At 39.2% G+C, this 19,868-nt stretch overlaps 1 protein-coding gene and 1 long non-coding RNA gene across 3 annotated transcripts in view; one reads left to right on the forward strand and one right to left on the reverse strand.

The window, feature by feature from the left end:
• F13A1 (coagulation factor XIII A chain) overlaps positions 1-718 on the reverse strand; it is a 206,146-nt gene extending 205,428 nt beyond the window's left edge. The window contains exon 1 of the mRNA XM_043968344.1: positions 644-718. The gene's annotated coding sequence lies outside the window, so the exon portion shown is untranslated. The remainder of the gene's footprint in view (positions 1-643) is intronic.
• LOC122729504 lies at positions 197-19,741 on the forward strand. Of its 2 annotated transcripts, XR_006353331.1 has the most exons (4): positions 197-580; positions 3,754-3,918; positions 6,099-6,201; positions 19,542-19,741. It is a non-coding gene; the product is annotated as an uncharacterized LOC122729504 (long non-coding RNA). The 2 variants fall into 2 exon arrangements; XR_006353334.1 differs by lacking the exon at positions 3,754-3,918.
• Positions 19,742-19,868: the final 127 nt, after the last annotated feature.

The raw sequence follows: 19,868 nt of genomic DNA on the forward strand, positions 1-19,868 counted from the left end.
TGGGGAAAGGAGATTTCAGGTTCAGGGGCAGGGTGGAGTTTATTTCTGGTAAAGCTCGGACATACATAGAGGAGAGATTCAGAGAAACCAGTCTGGAGCCAATATCAACCCAGTTCCCGGTTTATCTTATCGAAGTTGCTCAGAAGCGCACACTGCAGTCATGTCTACTCTTTCCTGTTAACCTCCACCGGCCACGCACAGCAACACCCCCACTCCCCGTCTTCTCTTTGCCCTTTCTCCCTCCTCGCCCTGCACCCGTGCCTTGGAGCGCATAGAGTAAACCCCAAACTTTGCCCCAACAAGTTAACGTTTTAGTAAGTGACGTGATGCAGCTTTAGGAATTCCTACAAACTTGAGAAAAAGTGGACCTTCTGTGATCTAGGACTAGGTAAGAGCTGGTGATGAAAGGAAAAAAGAACCGGAATTAAAGAGAAAGTGGCAGCTTTTTTTAGAGTTCCCCTCTCCCATGCGATCAGCAGGCGCAGCAGCAGCAGCAGCATACCCCTTCTGCCAATGACATGAGGCTCCGGCTGCTACTGCAGGGACCCAGGCGGAGAAGATGGATCACACCTGGGTATAAGTAAGTCAGAGTTAAGCGTTCCAAGATGAGAGAGATTTGCTTTAATTTTTTGTTTGTTTTTACCTGTTGTTTTGAGACTCCCCTGAGCTCGCTCTTTTCTACTCCTGGAAGACTTCCTTAAGCTGGACAGTTTGTCAGGGAAAGGAAAGAAATACCAGAAGTTGGGGGCTCTTAAGTAATTTAAAGACTTCCCTCCCTTCCTTTCTCTTTTCCTCCCTCCCCCTCTTTGAGAGGGTTGGGTTTCCTCCTTCCCTAACAGCTGGAGCCAGGATTCAGTCCACTCCCATTCATTCATTTCTATCTTCCTTATTTCAGAGAGATTCTACCCTTCCCTTCTTTCATCCCTGATATATGTCAGAAGACAACTTCTGTCAATCTTCAAAAAAATTAATCTTAATTTCGCGATTCTGCTTTTCTTCCCTCTAATCCTTATATCATCCCCCAACATGCTCTTTTACAGACACTGGGCTATCTCTTTGTCACTATAGTGTCTCTGAAGTATTTAGAAATTAACTTTCATGACTTGGGAGAGGGCTGCCAACCTGCAGATATCCGGAGTAGCCATTTGTGACAGTGTGTCACACGAGTGAGACATATAACAATCATGATACAAAACAAGTCAGAGAAATAAAGTTGAAGCTATATAGTTGACTCTTGAACCAGCCAGCCAGCTTCAATCTTCACTTACTATAGCACCTGGAGTCAAGTATGTCTAACTTATGCATGGATAGTGATATGAAGACACAGACTATTTCCAGGAAAGTCTGGGAAAGCATGCAGACACATTTTTTAAAAGAAGGAACCTTTTCCCCAAAGTTTTCTATTTATTGCCCCAATGCTTTTTTCTATTGATTTCATTTCAAATACTCAAATCATGGTGATTTGAAAACAAAATTAATTATAGGTATGTAATTATGTAATTAAGTATATGTTTTATATGTTAGATGTAATTAATTACATGTATTACATGTTATGTTCCTAAGTTAATACAGTGACTTTAGGTATTAAAAGAAAAACATGTTAAAAAATAATTTATACAGTTGTGGTATATGTACATTTTCCTCCAAATTTCTTTTTAATTACCGAATTGTTATATTTCTCCCCAAGGGAGAGACAATAATCAACATACTTTTGCTAAGTGCCTATCCTTTGCAGAACACAGTGCTTCACACTGGGAAGGGTACAAAGTTCAGTTAAAGTAAATTCCTGCCCTCATGTAGCCTTCAATCTAGGAGGGAGTTTAGGGGGTTAGTGGCTTTCTAGACCTATCACAGGTAGCTCTGTTTTCTCTTTTGTTTAAATTCCCTTTGTGATCCTTTTCCCTTAATTTCTTCTCTCCTGCTTCTGCCTTAAACATGCTCATGCCAGGCACAGACACTGCTTACCGTCACTTAGGACACTCAGGACTACCTACCCAACTAGTGAACCCAGTCTCTGAGTCCCTAATTTCCATACCTTCTGCAAGTCTCTACAACAAAACCTATCAGCCTTATCCTCTGTGTTCCTCTGGTTAATGTCTACTCTTGATTTTCCATAGTTTCCAGGAACTGGGGTACATTTGGTGATAGAGCTGAAAAGACAGAGGCTTGCAGCTTTCAGATTAGATTGGCCTCTGGCCACTTCACCTCCATTTGCATACTGAGCTGTCGCTCCAGATCTTTTCTGTAACACACCACAACGACAATACTCAGAAGGCCCCTCAGTAGTGATACTCCACACCTGATGCTAGGTTATTGTTGCACAAAGCTTCTTAGCTTTCAACCCCCCAAACTGCCAGTCCAATAGAAAACCCTGAGGTCCAACGTCCTTACACTTGACAGTCACCCCAGCAAGGACATACCATACTAAAACTCCAAGTTCCCTAACACAGAACATGCCTCCAGGAATATTCTTGCTCACTTGTTAGCATAACTGAATTTCTAACCCTTGACCTATGACTGGGACAGTTACTTTGTGCACGGAGTGGATCCTGGTGATTGAGTCATGGTAAAGGTGTGGCTACCAAGGCAATTGCTTTGGTGTGTTCTTGGTCACAGTGGCTGCCAACCTGTTATCCTCCCTTTCAGACCACAGTCCCTCACATGTGCCCTGCCCCACCCCTACACTGCCCTAACTAAACAATGCCACCTTATACTCTCCATGAGGCGGGAGAAAGCTCTTTGGTATCCAGGGAGAGAAGCAAAAGAATATTTTAAGAATAATCTCGCATTTATGTAGCACTTTATAATTTCCAAATGTTTTTCTTATGACAACCCTGTGAGGTAAGATCTATTATCCCCAAATTACAGATGAGGAAATAAAGGTTCTTAATAGAATTCAGACTCTGGGGAACTTTTTCCAGTGTCCACTAACTGAGGGTAGACTCCCTTGAAGAATCCTCAGAATGTTTAACCTCTAGTTGGGAGGGAAGGTGATTGAATGTTGAACTTTTCCCCAGTAGAAGGTGACAGGAGTCAGTCTACCATGGCCATCACATTTCCCTATGGCCTGAAAACTGAAGAGCAGCCCTTTGCACCTTGTCACCTACTGGGGACATTATTTTAAAAAAGAGTCAAATAGCCAAGTCTGGGGAGCTGTACTCTACAGAAACTAAATGACCCTCAGGAAGCTTTCTGTAAACAAACAGAATGCCTGCAAGGAGAAATCCTCAGCACCTTTATTTTATTTTTAAGTTTTTGAGCTTCAATTTCTACAGCATTGACTCTTTCTTCCTTCATAATAAATATATGTCTTTTTAGACAGACTGGACATACCTAGGAAGTAAGAGCAAATTTGCCAAGGAGATGGCTCTTCTACTGTGTTGTGCTTGATTTTCATGCAAAACATCTCATCAGAAATAAGAAACATTTGTGTCTGTTTTGTTTTTTATTCCTTCGTTCCAGCCAAACAGCACTCTGAAAGTTAGTGTTCTGGGTGACAGAGGCAGCTGGGGCAAAGGGGCGGAGGGAGCAGTAGGGAGACAATCAACAACTTGCACGTACACCGTGTTGCCAAAACTTCTGACACCAAAGCTAAGCAAAAGTTCAGTTCTGGGAGATAATTTGTCTTCCCTTGTAGAGGGACCATGAGTTTGTCAGATCCAGAAGGAAACTTTTCTGCCCCTAGACAGGAGTATGGATGGTGGTGTTCACACAGGGGTATGCCTGATGCTTGGAATCATGTTTCATCCACAGCATTTCAGCAGTTGGTGACAGCAAGTGGTCCTTTCAGTCCATTCATAGCTCTGTGGAGACCACAGGGGAGTTTTTCATAAGGTCTGACAATGTCATTGGAAGTAGAGAGAAGGCATTTGTGAGAGAAACAGCAGCAGCAGCAGTGAACCTTTGCATCTGAGTAAAGTAAGGTCCCAAATTTCTTCTTTTAGGAGAGAGGGAAATCCATGCTTGTGACAGCTCCAGATGGTAGAAGTGCTCTCGTTGCTTCGATTGCTTCCTTTTGCCCGTTATCCTGAATTGCCCTGAATTTACCTTCCTATGGAACAGCAGATGGAAAGTTAGGCTGCCTCTCCTCATGGCAGAGGTGATAAAAGAGAATAAATGGAGAAAGATGTGGTTTCCTCAGGTATGAAGGATTTAGCTAATGCACTCGAATAATTAAGAGGCAGTGTTGTATATAAATGGATTGCAAGTAGTCAGTATTTTTTTTTTTTTTAGTGAGGCAATTGGGGTTAAGGGACTTGCCCAGGGTCATACAGCTAGTAAGTGTTAAGTGTCTGAGGCCAGATTTGAACTCAGGTACTCCTGACTCCAGGGCTGGTGCTCTATCCACTGTGCCAACTAGCTGCCCCACAAGTAGTCAGTCTTAAAGCCAGAGAGGTCTAGGTTTAAGCCCCATCTCTGACACATAATGGCCACATAACCCTGCACAAGTCACTAAACCATTCCATGTGACAGAAACTCCTTAAGGCTATACATTGCAGAGAAAATGCTCACCTACTTTGTCAATTGGGAGTTTTTCATGAAATAAGTCTTGTCCTTAGCCCCTATTCTAATAATTTCCATTGAAAATAAATTTTTTGCCTTTGTACTACATTTAATTCCATAAACTTTTATGAAGTCAATGGAAAATTAACAGATTCCCTACTTTCATATAAGAGAGTAGTAATCAGCAAGAACAAGAAAGATACTTTTCCTGGGCAACCCTATCTATATTCAAATACTAAATAATTCTTGTTTCCTTAAGGAAACTCGTTTTCTTAAAGGTGGTAATTTTTTTTTTACCAGGGGTACTCACAAAAAATATGTTTGTATATATCATTCTCTTTTATTTCTAAATGAGGAATACTTTACATGAATCAGAATTAGTAACTCATCTACCTGCTTTGTTTATCAAATAACTAAGTTTAGGGGTGTGTTTTATGGGCATGAACAAAAGGGGAGGACAGTGAAAGAGACTAAGTCATTTGGACTCTCTTTAGGATAGGATTGGCCTCAGAAACCACTTCTTGTCATTCTATCTCTCTTTTCCATAGCACTAGTGGAAACTTTAAAATTTAAAGAGTCTTCATAGAATCTTCAAATTTTAAAGACTCTTCAGAGACATGGAGGCCTGACAGAGGTCAATCAGTTCTATAGGTTTCTGAGATAACCTAGTGGGATAGACTTTTTAAAGTCTAAAGAGAACCTACTTGGAGAGGGGGAGAAGAGCTGTTTATAGAATGTTTATTGATCATAGAATCCTAGGTCTAATATCCTAGGTCTAAAAAGATCACAGAATCCATGAAAAAACACCATTAGCATCACTGAACTTAGCTGCACTGAGCATCTGGAACTCTATCAGGAACATAAGGTCATAAATCTAGAGCTGAAAGGAAACTTTGAGATCATAGGATCATAGAATTAGGTGAGGAACTGAGGCTCATGGAGGTTAATGAATTGCCCAAGGTCCCAGAAACAGTCATAAAGGCAGAATGCAAACCTTCGTCCACCGATTCCAAATTTAGCACACTTTTCACTGTCCTATGCTGTCTCCCCAAGGCATTAGATGCAGTCTATGCATAGTTTGGGTTACATCCAATCCCCTTGACTGGTTTTTACCCTCACAGTATGGTATAATGTACATAGAAGTATAAATGAATTATTTATGAGGAAATGAGATCTTTGTTTATTTCTTTCCTTCTCTCCTTCTTTCCTTTCTTCTTCCTTCCCTCTCTCCTTCCCCCTTTTGTCCCCTTTCCTTTCATTTTCTTTCCTTTCTTCACTCCCTCTCTTTCTTCCCTTCCTTCCTTCTTCCTTCCTTTCTTCCTTCCTCCCTCCTTTCCTCCCTTTCTCTCTCTCTTCCTTCCTTCCTTCCTTCCTTTCTTTCTTTCTTTCTTTCTTTCTTTCTTTCTTTCTTTCTTTCTTTCTTTCTTTCTTTCTTTCTTTCTTTCTTCTTCCTTCCTTCCTTCCTTCCTTCCTTCCTTCCTTCCTTCCTTCCTTCCTTCCTTCCTTTCTTTCTTTCTTTCTTTCTTTCTTTCTTTCTTTCTTTCTTTCTTTCTTTCTTTCTTTCTTTCTTTCCTTCTTTCTTTCTTTCCCCTCAGATGCTGTGGAATGGTGACAAGGATGAAACAAACATAAGATTTTCTACAAGGTGGCAAAAGAAGCCAAGTGCTGCCTGGAACCAGAATAAAATGTCATTGGGAGGTATTTTAAAAATAAGTAAAAATACAATAAAGCATAGAAAATGTAAACATGAGGTTTTCTAAGTCAATATTCAGCCTGTAGGGATCCTTATGTGCTTGGGCCTCTACTTGGTTTGATACCACTTGACTTGTTTGGCTGAATGGGCAAACTAGAAGAAAGTTAGTTCAATGGAGCCTGATTGAAGGAGGATCTTGAAGTTAATAAATAGGATTTGTAATTAATCAGTTGGGTTGACTGATGGCAAAGAGGATAGAGTGCTGGGCTTGGAATCTGGAACACTCATCTTCCTGAGTTCCAGTTTGGTTTCAGATACTTAACAGTTCTATGACCCTAGGCAAGTCACTTAAAAATATTTTCCTCAGTTTCCTCATCTGTAAAATGAGTTGGAGAAGAAAATAGCAAACTTTTCCATATCTTTGCCAAGAAAACCACAAATTGGGTCAGGAAGAATTAAACTGAAAAAAAAAATGACCGAAGAACAATAAAAAGTAATCAGTCCAGGATAGAATGCAAGCTCCTTCAAGAGACTCTGACTCATTGTATTCATATCCCCAGCACCTAACAATATCTGGCACATGGCAGTTGCTTCATAAATGCTTTTTTATTGAAAGAGAAGAAGGGAAAAAATGAGAAGGGTAGTTCATACCCCTATCTTTGGGCACATCTTAAGTCATCTTTCTTATGGATTCTTCCTCAAAAGTTTTGACTGAATGTTTAGCTTTTTATAGGTGGGGCTAACAATTCAAACAATTAGCTCATTGAAATTGGAGGGGTAAAAATAAAATCATTTCTTCAGTTGAAGGCAACCTCCTTCCACATTGAAAATAAAACAATGTTAAATTTCCAAGGTAATGAGTCACAGAGGTATTTTGGTGTCAGAGGAAAAGATAGACTTTATTAAGAGAGATGACTAAGTTGAATATGACCAGGGACCAAGACTCATGAAAAGGCTTCTTACAGGTAGGTCAAAAGACCAATTCTGCCCCTTTGCATGTCATCAGGTTCTTCTAATGAGACTCCATAGACATGAGTTAGCAAGGCTGCTCTTTGAGCTTAAGAAAAAGCTACTTACTGGAAGGCTCTGTTGATTGGGGTCACACAGTTAAGAGAACTCCCCTTGCTCATGCACCACAGTAGCTGGTTGCAACAGGCCTGGAGCTAAGTTGAGATCTGTATAGGTCAGCAGGGGCATGAGTGCGACTTTGAAAGTGGGAGACGAGCCTCATGAGGCTAGACAGGAAATGGAAAGAACATGCTGTTCCATGATAAGTACTTAAATGAAGAACTTCAGGATGGTGATCTAAATGCATTACCAAAGCAATTCAAGGTTATTGCATAATTATACAGATTTGTGTGTACTTAACACATGCATTTGGCAAATTTTCTAGGCTCAAAGCATCTAGAAGAGAAAGGGACTTTGAAGTTGCCTGGCCAATCCCCTTTATTTTAGAGATGAGGAAATGAAGGCCTAGATGGGGAAATGGCTTGCCCAAGGTCACACAGAGAGTAGCAGAGATGGGATATGAACCTAGGTCTTCTGGCTCCAAATAAAATGTTTTGTTCAATGCAACTAGGAATCTTTGATGTTTGCTTTGTAATTTCCATGTGAGGCTCATGAAGGACTGTGTTGTATCTAAAATACTCTTTCTGATTAGGCTTTTTATTAGTTTATTGTTCCTGTGGTTACTAATTATTGCTATATTGCACATGTAGATATGATTGTTGTAATATAGAAAATCGCTGGTTGTCCTAACATCATTATTATTATCAGCATTCTCATACGCAACCTTCATATAGAGTTTTAAGGTTTAGAGGACACTTTACATATGTTGTTTCATTTAAAATCTTAGTCCTATTTCTAACAAACTATTTAGACGTGCCCCTCCTCTACAGCCTAGTACTCCTTCCTTTCTTCCTTACCCCTTCTCTGGAACCTTAGCTGATTAGTACTACCAGCCTGTCACCTCAGCAGTTTGGAACCAATCAGACCCACATGAGTGGGACCCCACTGAGACTTATAAAACCACCGAGTTTCTTTGGTCCCAGAGTTGACCTGAAGATGGTCCTAGTGTCTCAGCAAGAGCTTGCTATACTTACATGCCAAATTCTTAGAGTAACCTCTCAAAAGATTATTATAGCCTCTAAGTTCCTTCCATGACCTGTTAGAGCCATGAGCCATGTTTCTTTCATGTTTTGCATCTTGCCACAGACTATCTAACAGTAGTATAGCTGTATAGTATTATATACCTCCCTGTTCTCTTCTGTCTTTGGAGGTATCTCAATGGGTCACATCAGCCTTCCCGGTTTTAAAGAATACAGTCCTAACCTCAGTAAGAGGTCCCAGCTTTGAAGATAGCATTTGCCTTATTGTAGGTGTGGATGTTACCTCAGCACTCTTCCCTTGGTGCCCCTGCATCCCCCTCAAGGTTCCCTTGGGTGTCTCCAATTAAACCATGTTCCCTTCCTGTAAATACACCAGCAGACAACAAAAGGATCTTTTGCTCTCAGAATTGACTGGCCTGTCTAATTCTTCTGTGAAGTTTCTTTAGTCTTAGCAGTAGATTCCAACAATAATAGGTAGATAGATGATATATAGATACATAGATAGATAGATGATTGATAGATAATGATGATGATATAGAGATAAATGGATAGATGGATAGATAGATAGATAATAGATGAATAGATAGATGATAGATATGTACATAGATAGATGATAGATGAATATAGATAGATAAGGATGATGATAATAGATGATGGATAGATGATAGATAGGTATGTAGATAGATGATAGATAGATACATCAATAGATAGAGTTAATTAACGTTATTTTCAGACTTTCAACTTTTACTCTAAAGGAATTTTTTTCAATGAAAATATCCAATTATCTCTACATATGTTTTATATGAACACGGCATGATTTTGGATTCATTCTGGAAAAAGAAGGTAGATGGAGATCAAATAGAAGAAATACCCTCTACCCTCTTAAAGCAGATCAATGGTCTGTCCACATCTGTCATTCAGTTTCTAGCAGTGGTTTCCAGGGATGAATATGGTCACCTTGTTTGGGGTGTCCATTCAAATTGTGTACATGACTATGAGATTAGAGAGGAAGCTGGGTTGAGAGATTAAAAGGGACCAAACAACATGAGGGGAAAGAGTGATAACAGCCTCTATTAGTGGAACTGGGCATCCTATTTGAATAAAGATAATTTACAAAAATAAGGAATCACTAGTCCCCCTGTTCTTTATCCTGAGCAGACCATAGCTAGAGTATTGTGTTAAATTCTGGCCATCACATTTTAGGAAGGACATTGGTAAGCTAGAAAGCATTCAGAGGAGGACAGTCTGAATAGTGAAGATTCTCGTTTATCTTGTATGGAGATTGGTTAAAGGAATTGGGGATGTTTAGCCTGAAAAAACCTCATCAGGTGGGGCAGCTAAGTGGTGCAGTGGATAAAGCAACTATCATGAATTCAAGAGGACCTGAGTTCAAATCTGGCCTCAGACACTTGACACTTACTAGCTGTGTGACTTTGGGCAAGTTACTTAACCCTCATTGCCCTGCAAACAAAACAAAACAAAACAAACAAAAAACCTCATCAGGGGACACAATAGCTGTCTTAAAGACATAAAAGGGTGCCATGTGGAAGATGGATTAAAATTGTTCTACTTGGACCCAGAAGACAGAGCTAAGGAATGGGCTTTTTCAAGAGGACATGGGTAGGTTTATATCCCAAAGACATCCCCAAAAAGAGAAAAAGATATATTTGTACAAAAACATTTCTAGCAGCTCTTTTTGTGGTAGCTAAGAATTGGAAATCAAAGAAATGCCCATCAATTGGGGAATGGCTAAACAAACTGTGGTATATGATGGTGATGGAATATTATTTTGCTATAAGAAATGATAGGTAGGATGATCTCAGAAAGTCCTGGAAAGACATGTATGAAATGATGTAAAGTGAAGTGAGCAGAACCAAGAGAACATTGTGCACAGAGATAGCGATATTGTTTGAGGAAGAACTGGTAATGATTTGACTATTCTCAACAATACAATGATCCAAGACAATCCCAAAGGGCTATTGATGAAACATACCATCCACCTCCAAAGAAAGAACTGATATTGATGGAACAGAATGAAGCATACTATTTTTCACTTTCTTTCATTTTTTCTTTTAATCAAGTTTTCTTGTACAAAATGACAAATATGGTAATGTTTACATTATCATACTTGGATAACCCATATCTGATTGTTTGCCATCTCAGGAAAGGGGAAGGGGAGGGAGGGAAAGAGGGATAAAAAATTGGAACCCAAAATTATAAATGTTTATTATAAAAAAGAGGACATGTGTAGTCTTCTCATTATAGGTCTATCTTCAAGAAGAGATTGGATCATATCTTGGATGTATTTTAGTGAGTATTCTCTTGGGTGTGTGGCTTGAAATAGATGACTATTGCGGTCTTTTCCATATCTGGAATTTTGTGATGCTCTAGAAGTTTTGCTGTCAGTGGAAAAATATTGGATCATAAACAGATTAGATGAACATGGAGTAAGTTACCTGTCAGATCTATGGAGAGGTGAAGAGTTCATGGCCAAACAAGAGATAGAAAGGTTCACAGTACATAAAGTGGACAATTTTGATTACATAAAATTAAAAAGCTTTTCACAAGCAAAACCAATGCAGCTAAAATTGGATGAGAAAGAGGTAAATGGAGGGGGGAATCTTTGCCTTAAGTTTCTCTAATAAGGCCTCATTTTTACAATACATAGGGGACTGACCCAAATTTCTAAAAATAAGAAACATTCTCCAGTTAAAAAATGGTCAAGGGTTATGAATAGTAAGTTTTCAGAGGAAAAAATCCAAGCTATCAATAGCCACATAAAAATCTTTTGCATCACTAATAATTTGAGAAATGCAAAGAAATTATTAAAGAATGATTAAATAAAGAAATGTGAAGAAAACCAAATCAGAGGTACCATTTAATACCCATCAAATTGACAAAGATGACAGAAAAGGAAATGACTAATGCTGAAGGGACTGAAAAACAAACCTATTAATGCACTGTTGGTGGAACTGTGAACTGATCCAATTATCCTGGAAAGCAATTTTGAATTATGCTCCAAACATGATTAAAGTGATTTGACCCAGCAATACTGTTACTAGGTCTAAACTCCAAAAAGATCAAAGAAAACATAAAAGGACCCATGTACAAAATTATTTATGACAGGATTGTTTTTGTAACGGCAAAAAATTGGACACAGGGGTCATGACCATCAATTGGGAAATGGATAAACAAGTTATAGTATATGAATATGATAGAATATTATTGTGCTGAAAAAATATCATGAAAGAGATGAGTTCAGAAAAACCTGAGACTTGCATGAACCAATAGAAAATGAAGTGAGTAGAATCAGGGGAACAATTTATACAACAGTAATATTTTTGACAAACCACAGTTCCAGAGTACATATGCTGAAACATGCTACCTACCTCCAGATAAAGAGGTGGTGGGCTCAGAGTAAAGAATGATTCTTTTCTGTGTGTGAGCAGAGCCAATGAGTTAAATTGTTTTGCTTGGTTATGTTTGAATTGGATTTTGTTTTTCTTCATTCCCGGGAGAATTAGAGAGTTGAGGGAAGAGGTATAAAGGAGAGAATTCCAACCTGAAAATAAAATTTAATTTAAACAAAAAAAGAATACGAGTAAGCCTCTAGAGGCAAGGGACTATTTTTATGTATCTCTAGTCCTTAATGTAGTGCCAGGCAAATACTAAATGCTTAATAAGTACTTGCTGAATGCAAAGGAAAAAGAAGCATATTTTTCTGCTGGCCACTGGCTAGGAGCAGATAGAGGAAATTTATCTGAGGGTGCTTTTGTTCAACCTACTTTTGGGAGAAGAAACATCTTGCCTGAGATGGATCGTGAGGGCTGGGTACATAAATGTTGACTTTATGTAATCCACTGCTAATGTAAAAGGGACAGAGACCAGGAATGGGAGGGCTGTCCAATAAAGCAATAAGGACCCAGTCTTTAGAGCATGGAGGCTTACTAAACGTCTTGCCTCACTTACCAAGAGGAAATAGAAGTTGACTTCATCTGTTCAAGTCTTTTGTATGCACATTCAGTTCTGCCTCAGCAGCCAGTTAAAAGGTATTTTTTGATTATGGAAATCAACAGGAAACAATATTTGTCCATGTCCTGAAGAGGGGAAAGGGACCCTCCAATATTAATGCCCAGAAGCAAGCTTACTAAACCTCCATGTGGGTTGAAAATAGGCAGAACATATTGTGCATACAATAAAAATTGGGCCCTCATTGGCCAATCTCCCTGCTATACTAATATTATGATGAACATTTTACACAACTTATTTTGTAAGTGTTCATTAATCAAAATACATCAAGAGAAATGTTGAAGGGAATAGTTTCTTGAGGAGGATGAGAGTTGTCATGAACTAATTGGATAACCAAACCCTAGAGACTAATATAAGAATATGGTGACCCATCTATGATGGGATGGAACCAAAGGGTGATTCACAACAGCCTGGGGAAAGCATGAGAAAGGCTCCTGAAGCTGTTATTGATAGTCTAGAAAGCTCTTTAGTATTAGTGAGCCTGCATAATTGATGAGATGAACCATTCTGATCCTTGATATTGAATGAGATTCAGTATAATATATACTGAATATATATATATATGTACTTATATATATGTAGTACGTTATAATAAAATTATAGAATCTCATTGTTAGTAGCCACCTGACCAAGAATCTCCTCTACAGTATCCTTAACAAGTGGTCATCCATCCTTCACTGAGACCTCTAGGAAATGGTAAACTACTACCTCCTAAGGAAACCCATCTCATTCTTAGATAGTTCTATTAATCAGTCAATTAACATTTCTGAATGTCTACTTTATTAAGTTTCTACAGCTAGGTTTCACAATGGATTGAGTACCAGACCTGGAGTTAGGAAGACTCATCTCCCTGAGTTCAAATATGGCCTCAGACAACTACTAAATGTGTGACCCTGGGCAAGTCACTTAACCCTATTTGCCTTAGTGTCCTCATTCTTAAAATGAAATGAAGAAGGAAATGTCAAACCAATCCTGTACCTTTGCCAAGAAAACCCCAAATGGGAATGATATGACTGAAAAAGACTAAACCAAAAAGTGCCTACTAGGTACTATGCTAAGCATTAGATTATTAGCAAGATTTTGCTTAAATTGAGCCTATATCTGCCTCTCCAAAACTAAATAGAACAAGTGTAATCTCTTTCCCAATAAAGTTTTTGTTCCAACGCTTGTCTAAAATGTCTCCCTCAACCTTGTAAGTATTTTCTTTTCCAGTCTTTAAGTTGATCTTCATGTGGCATGAACTCAAGGTCCTTCTCCATTCTTGTCATTGTCCTATAGACACATTCTACTTTATCAATATCCTTCTTAAAATGTGGCTCCTGGAACTGAATTAACCACCCTAGATGTTGTCTGATCAGAGTAGAGAGCAGCTGGACCATCACACTCCTCTCATTCCAGACTCTATGTCTCTCATCCATAATCTTTCCCTTTTCTTTCCTATGCAGGTATGCTTCCCCCCCCCTTCTCTTGCCTTTGGCTGTGGTATGCTCCTTTCCCCCCTTTCTTTACCATTGAAGTAACTTGGCAGAGGGAATGGCATCTCTTCCCTCATCTGAGGTCTCGTAAGCCCAGACTGGAAGACCACTTACTGAGTGTGTTGCAGAAGATTCTCATTTAGGGGCTATATGGATGAGATGGCCTATCATGTCCCTTTTCACTCAGTGACTCTATGTTTCTGATTCTGTGTCTTCCTAAAGCTATAGAAGTCAGTTGAATGGAGCTGGTAACTAATAGAGGTCAGAGAGGAAAAAGAATGAAAGAGTTAAAGAGAGAAACAGCATCAACTGGGGAAAGGAGGAGAACCTGGGGATTATCCTCTCATCTCATACAGAGAGTATGGCAACAAAAGATTGGAAAACTCCAGAGGCTTGTCTTCACTTTGTCTGAGAAACTGGTGGGGTGGTCAACTTATAGAATGGGAGAACAAAAACCAGAATGTCAAGAAGAAAGATGAGGAAAACTAACCCTCTTCTGAGAAAGAATTGAGAGGCATGGCAGGCCTGAAAGGGCAGGATGGATTCCTCCAGAAGAATCCCCTTCCTCAGGTTTTAGAATTTATGGACAACATTTATACTAGCAGCCACTTCATGGGTCTTGTTTTCCTCCTTTAATATATTTTTCTTTTGCTCCATTGTGAAATGGAAGTAGGACTTATTGGACTGAGGAAGGGGCATTTGCATGCGTTTGCCTAAGTTTTCTGAGAGGGAGACATGAGCCACAAAAGAAAAAATAATCCCAGATGTTTTCGATAGCCCTTTGGATCGTGGGCATATCTGAATCAAAGTCTACGTAGAAAACATTTATTAAGCCCCCGATATAGTAAAGACTTGTTAAGTAGTCCATGAATCAGCTTCTTGGAACTTCTTCTCTTTATAGTGATAGTGTTGGGAGAGGGGATCAATTCCTATTTTATCTTCTATTCTGCTTCATGAAGCATGTTCTATTCTTGGGCATATCCAGAACTTTGCAATAATGGGCCATAATAGTATGAAGTTCTATTGTATTCATATTTTCAGCATGCATAGCCTCATGGGGGTTAATTAGTTCCAAATATTTATTGCCTGCTGTTGGCAGTAGTGCTTTGTTTTCATTTTATTTGTCTTAGAGCTCTCTCCTTCAAATTTAGAATTAGAGAATCTCAAAGTTGGGAAGAGCCTCAGAGGTCATCTAAGCCCAACCTATGTCGGAAGAGAAATCTCCTTTCCAATACCCTTGGCAAGTGGTCATCTAGCCTTTCCTTGAAGACCTCTTGAGATGGCAAGATTCATCACTCTGCTTTTTAAGGGCTGTGTTAAAAAAGTTTTCCTTACGTTATGTTGAAATTGACCTCTCTGCACCTTCCACTCATGACAGTGAGATCTTCTCCCTGGGACCAAGCAACACAAAACTCATCTGTCTTACTCATGACAGCTCTTTAAACACTTAAGGATAGCTGTTAGGGCCCCTTCTCTCTCCTTACCTCCCCCTGGCAAGTCTTCTCTTCTCCAGCCTAAAAAGATCTGTTTCTTCAATTGAACCTCATACAATATGATTTCCAGATCCATTGCCATCCTGGTTGTCTTCTTGTTCCACCCCAGATCTGAACATAATGCTCCAAATGTAAACTGATCAGGGACACTTACAATAAAACTTTAGCCTGTCTTGTGCTGGATACTGTATGTAACTCAATAAGCCCCAAAACACATTAGTTTGGGGGCTGCCCTGCCACACTAGTGATTTATGCTGAACTAGCAGTCTACTAAATACCCTTATTTGGTTTCATACAACTTGTGATTCACACAAACTATTGTCTAACAATGTCTTTTCCTTGCATAGCCAGATTTTTTTAAACCAAAGTGTAGAACCAATTTATCTTTAGTAAATTTCACCTTAGGCAGCTAGGTGGTGCCGAGGATAGAGTGCCAGACTTGAAGTCTTCCTGAGTTCAAATCCAGCCTCAGAGATTAGCTTTGTGACCCTAGGAAAGTCATTTAACCCTGTTTGCCTCAGTTTCCTAAAATATAAAATGAGCTGGAGAAGGAAATGGCAAACCACTCCAGGATCTTTGCCAAGAAAACCCCAAAATGGGGTCATAAAGAGTCAGACACAACTGAAACATCTGAATAAGAACAAAATTTCACCTTATTAGATTTGTATCACCATCCTAGCCTTGTTTATTTGTTCAGTCATGTCTGACTTTTCATGATCCCATGAACCATAGCATACCATACCCTTGTAAAGTCTGCCCAAGCCCATGTTCATTGCTCACATGAAACTATCCATGTCATCCTCTGTCATTCCCTTCTCCTTTTGTCTTAATTTTCCCCCAATATCAGGGTCATTTCCAATGGGTTTTGCCTTCTAATTATGTGACCAAAGTATTCAAGCTTCAGCTTCAAAACCTTCCAGTGAACAGTCTAAATCAATTTCTTTTAAGTATTGACTGATTTGATCTCATTGCTGTCCAAAGGACTCTCAAAAGTCTTCTCCACCATGATTCAAAAGCACTGATTCTGTAGCTCTCAGCTTTCCTTATGATCCAACTCTCACAATCCTACATCATTCTAGGTCTTTTTGAATCCTGATTCTGCCATTTAAAATATCCTAGGTCATCTGAAAGTTTTATAAGTATGTCCCATCTGTCTTCATCCAATCCATCCTAAAAGATGTCAAACTTAACAAGGACAAGGACATAGATCCTTTGGGCACTCCACTAGAGACCTTTCTCCAAGTTGACGTCTATCAATTACTGATTTGGGGATCTGGTTGGGGAAATCATCCAACTACTTCAGACTTAGTCTAACTGGTACTATCACCTAGCTTATGCCTTTCTCTTGTTCATAAGGATAACATGAAAGACTTTGTCAAACTCCTGGCTGAAATCTAGGCATAGTGTAACTATAGCTTTCCCTGTTCTAACAATCTAATTACACACACACACACACACAAAGTGTGGCTAATATATATCATGTGATGGGGTAAAGCTAATTAGGACAACAGTTTAACAGTTTAGGTATTAAATATTTGTTAAAATATATTAGAGGTTAACAAAGAGAGAACAAGTGTCTCTGAAAGAATAGGAAAACCTAACTACCCTCCAGGAATAATCAGAGCTCCACCTCTCACAAGGTTCCCACCACCAACTCACAAAATGAGTAGCCTTCCTTCCACACTGCTTCAGGTTGATTGGTTGAGAGTGGTCTCATGTTGATGTGAGGTAACTTCGGGACACTGAACCTTAGAAAGGGCAACCCATGATCTCTCAGCGGGGGGCCCCTGGTAATAATATTCTCATTATATATACATACTATATATATATATATATATATGTATATGTATATGTATATGTATGTGTATGTGTATGTGTATGTGTATATATACATGTATACACACACACACATATATATATATGTATGTGTATGTGTGTGTGATCAGAAGAGGTATATGGGGTAAAGACGGGGAAAAGAACAATGATCAATCAAGAATTCCAAGTTCACAGGCACTTTGCAAAAAGGCTCAGGTCAGATGCAATACCTAACAAGGTCTCTTTAAAAGTATATTGAAAGGGGCAGCTAGATGGCGCAGTGGATAGAGCACTGGCTCTGGAGTCAGGAGTACCTGAGTTCAAATCTGGCCTCAGACACATAACACTTACTAGCTGTGTGACCCTGGGCAAGTCACTTAACCCCAATTGCCTCACTTAAAAAAAAAAAAAAAGGTCTAAGGTGTATTCCTGGTACCCCAGGTGAAATCCAGAAAAAAAAAAGTATATTGAAGGGGACAGCTAGGTGGTACAGTGGATAAAGAACTGGCCCTGGATTCAGGAGGACCTGAGTTCGAATTCGGATTCAGACACTTGACACTTATTAGCTGTGTGACCCTGGGCAAGTCCCTTAACCCTCATTGTCCTGCCAAAAAACAAAACAAAACAAAAATAAAAGTATATTGAAAGCACTGATCATCGATCCATTCTGTCTTAGTTTAAGAAGGAGGCAATCTTTTGCCTTGGACTCAGTTTTTAGTAGTTGAGAGTCATACAGAAGAAAATTAAATTTCAAACATCTATACATATAACCCATTAAAGATTTAGCCTCCCAAACATCTTTATCCATACATAGTCTTTAGTGAATAAAGCTTTTCTAACTCCCATTTAAGTACTGTGTACATATTTCATTGTACACAGAGTCACGGAACAAACAGTGAGATAAAAGAAAAAAAGAACAAAGCTTTACATTTCCTCCCCAAAGGAATAACTATTTGCCCCTTCATTTTCCCTGAACCATAGGGATTTTCTTAGCACATGTTGGAAGCATCTTTTTATACTGAAGACAATGTGATACAGTTATAACCAGCCATTTTTGCGCATGGGGAAACAGCACAGACCATGCCCAAGACAAAGGATATAAAATGTCTCCACAGATGCTGCAGAGGAGGTCCTTGAACCGGGCAAGGGGGATGACTGTGGGACAGGGAAGAGTTCATGTGATAGGCATATTTAGTGTTAACCAAGTCAAGGTAACTGAATCAGCCTCGATATGTTCACCTCGCAAATTGGTTGAAGAAAAGTTAGATTTTTATTTAAAATATTGCCTTGACCACAGCAAGATTTCCTTAAGGCTCCTAGGCGTACTGATGAGATATCAGCCAAAGAAAGCTATGGTACCCAGTGTTGGTCTCCCTGGGCAGTTATAGAAGAGACTCAATTATGTAAGGATGGCTGTCCTCTCCAGGCTATGCTCCAGACTTTCTCCAGAAACTTCTTCATTCTAGAAACTCCCTCCAGTCCTGCAATTCACATATTGGAAGTACCCTCTGACCCTTTGGCTTCTCCTTCTGGTTGCATGGCTCCTTCCAGAACCTCTATTTAAGAAGGGCATGCCCTTGCCCCTTTTCAACTTCCTTTAAGTGCTGCCTTCTCCCATTAAAATAAAAGTTCTTTGAGAACAGGGACTGTCTTTTTCTTTTATTTGTATTCCCAGGGCTTATCTCGTCCTTGTTAATCCCTTAATGAATGCTAGTTGACTAACCTGCTGACTGTCAAGCTTGGTAGAAATTATCTGTGCCTTAAACAGTGGATAAATCCATTCTTGAAACTGTGTTTTCCCATTCAGGAGAATGTATAAAGCCCAACACAAAATTCCTTTTGTGATTATTATGGAAAACCTGGTGTTTTTGAGGATTCTGAGAGAAAAAGTACTAGGGAAACTTATGTTTGGGAATATTCTATAGCAGAACTCTGCCCCTGTACTACTCAACATCCTGTATTAGTCTCTGTTTATATCATTCTGAACCATTGTCTGAGACATTGGATTGGTTTGTTGGCGTTCATCACCTCTCATGCAGAATGGTATTCCTTTGAAGATCTCTGGTTGTCTATATGTATATAGTGGACAATTCAGAAACAAGTTTTAAGTAGGTCAAATTAATAGGGATAAGAGACTATCACTTAGAGTTGACTTCAATCTCTTCCATTAAAAAACATGAATGTTTTTGACACCCTACTTGGTCCCTTCTGGGTCATATGACCAACAAGATAAAGGACTAGATATTTTCTTTGATCCTCCTGACCTCTAAAACCTCTCCAAAACCAAATACATCAACTTCAGCTGTCTCCATGGTCTAGAATTCCCAGAACCCAAAAGAAGATTAAAAAATATAAACCCATGAACTGATACCCACCGGAAGCTCACTCAGTGCTCACTCACCATATCTTTATCTTTCTTTAAAAGGGTGTGATTGCAGTATTCCCTCCATTTCCTGCCATGGGATCCATATCCAGGAATTCTCTCCTGCTCTCCAAACACCACCTGAATTTGACAGAACATTTTGAATTGGTTATACCATGTGCCAAACCTGTTAGTTGTAACTCTGCTATATGCAAATAAATGTTTGTTCAATGTTTTCTGATGATTATGAAAATAAACATGTGGAATCTTCAGGCTACTGTGCACTCTTCTGGGTAAATAGAAGAATAATAAAATTATATCTGGACTCTGTCTCTACATTTTTGTCTCTAACTTCACTTAATAATCATGCATAGCATGTCATCCATTATT

The sequence above is a fragment of the Dromiciops gliroides genome, chromosome 1 (assembly GCF_019393635.1).
Source record: "Dromiciops gliroides isolate mDroGli1 chromosome 1, mDroGli1.pri, whole genome shotgun sequence".
In the NCBI taxonomy this organism is placed as follows: domain Eukaryota; kingdom Metazoa; phylum Chordata; class Mammalia; order Microbiotheria; family Microbiotheriidae; genus Dromiciops; species Dromiciops gliroides.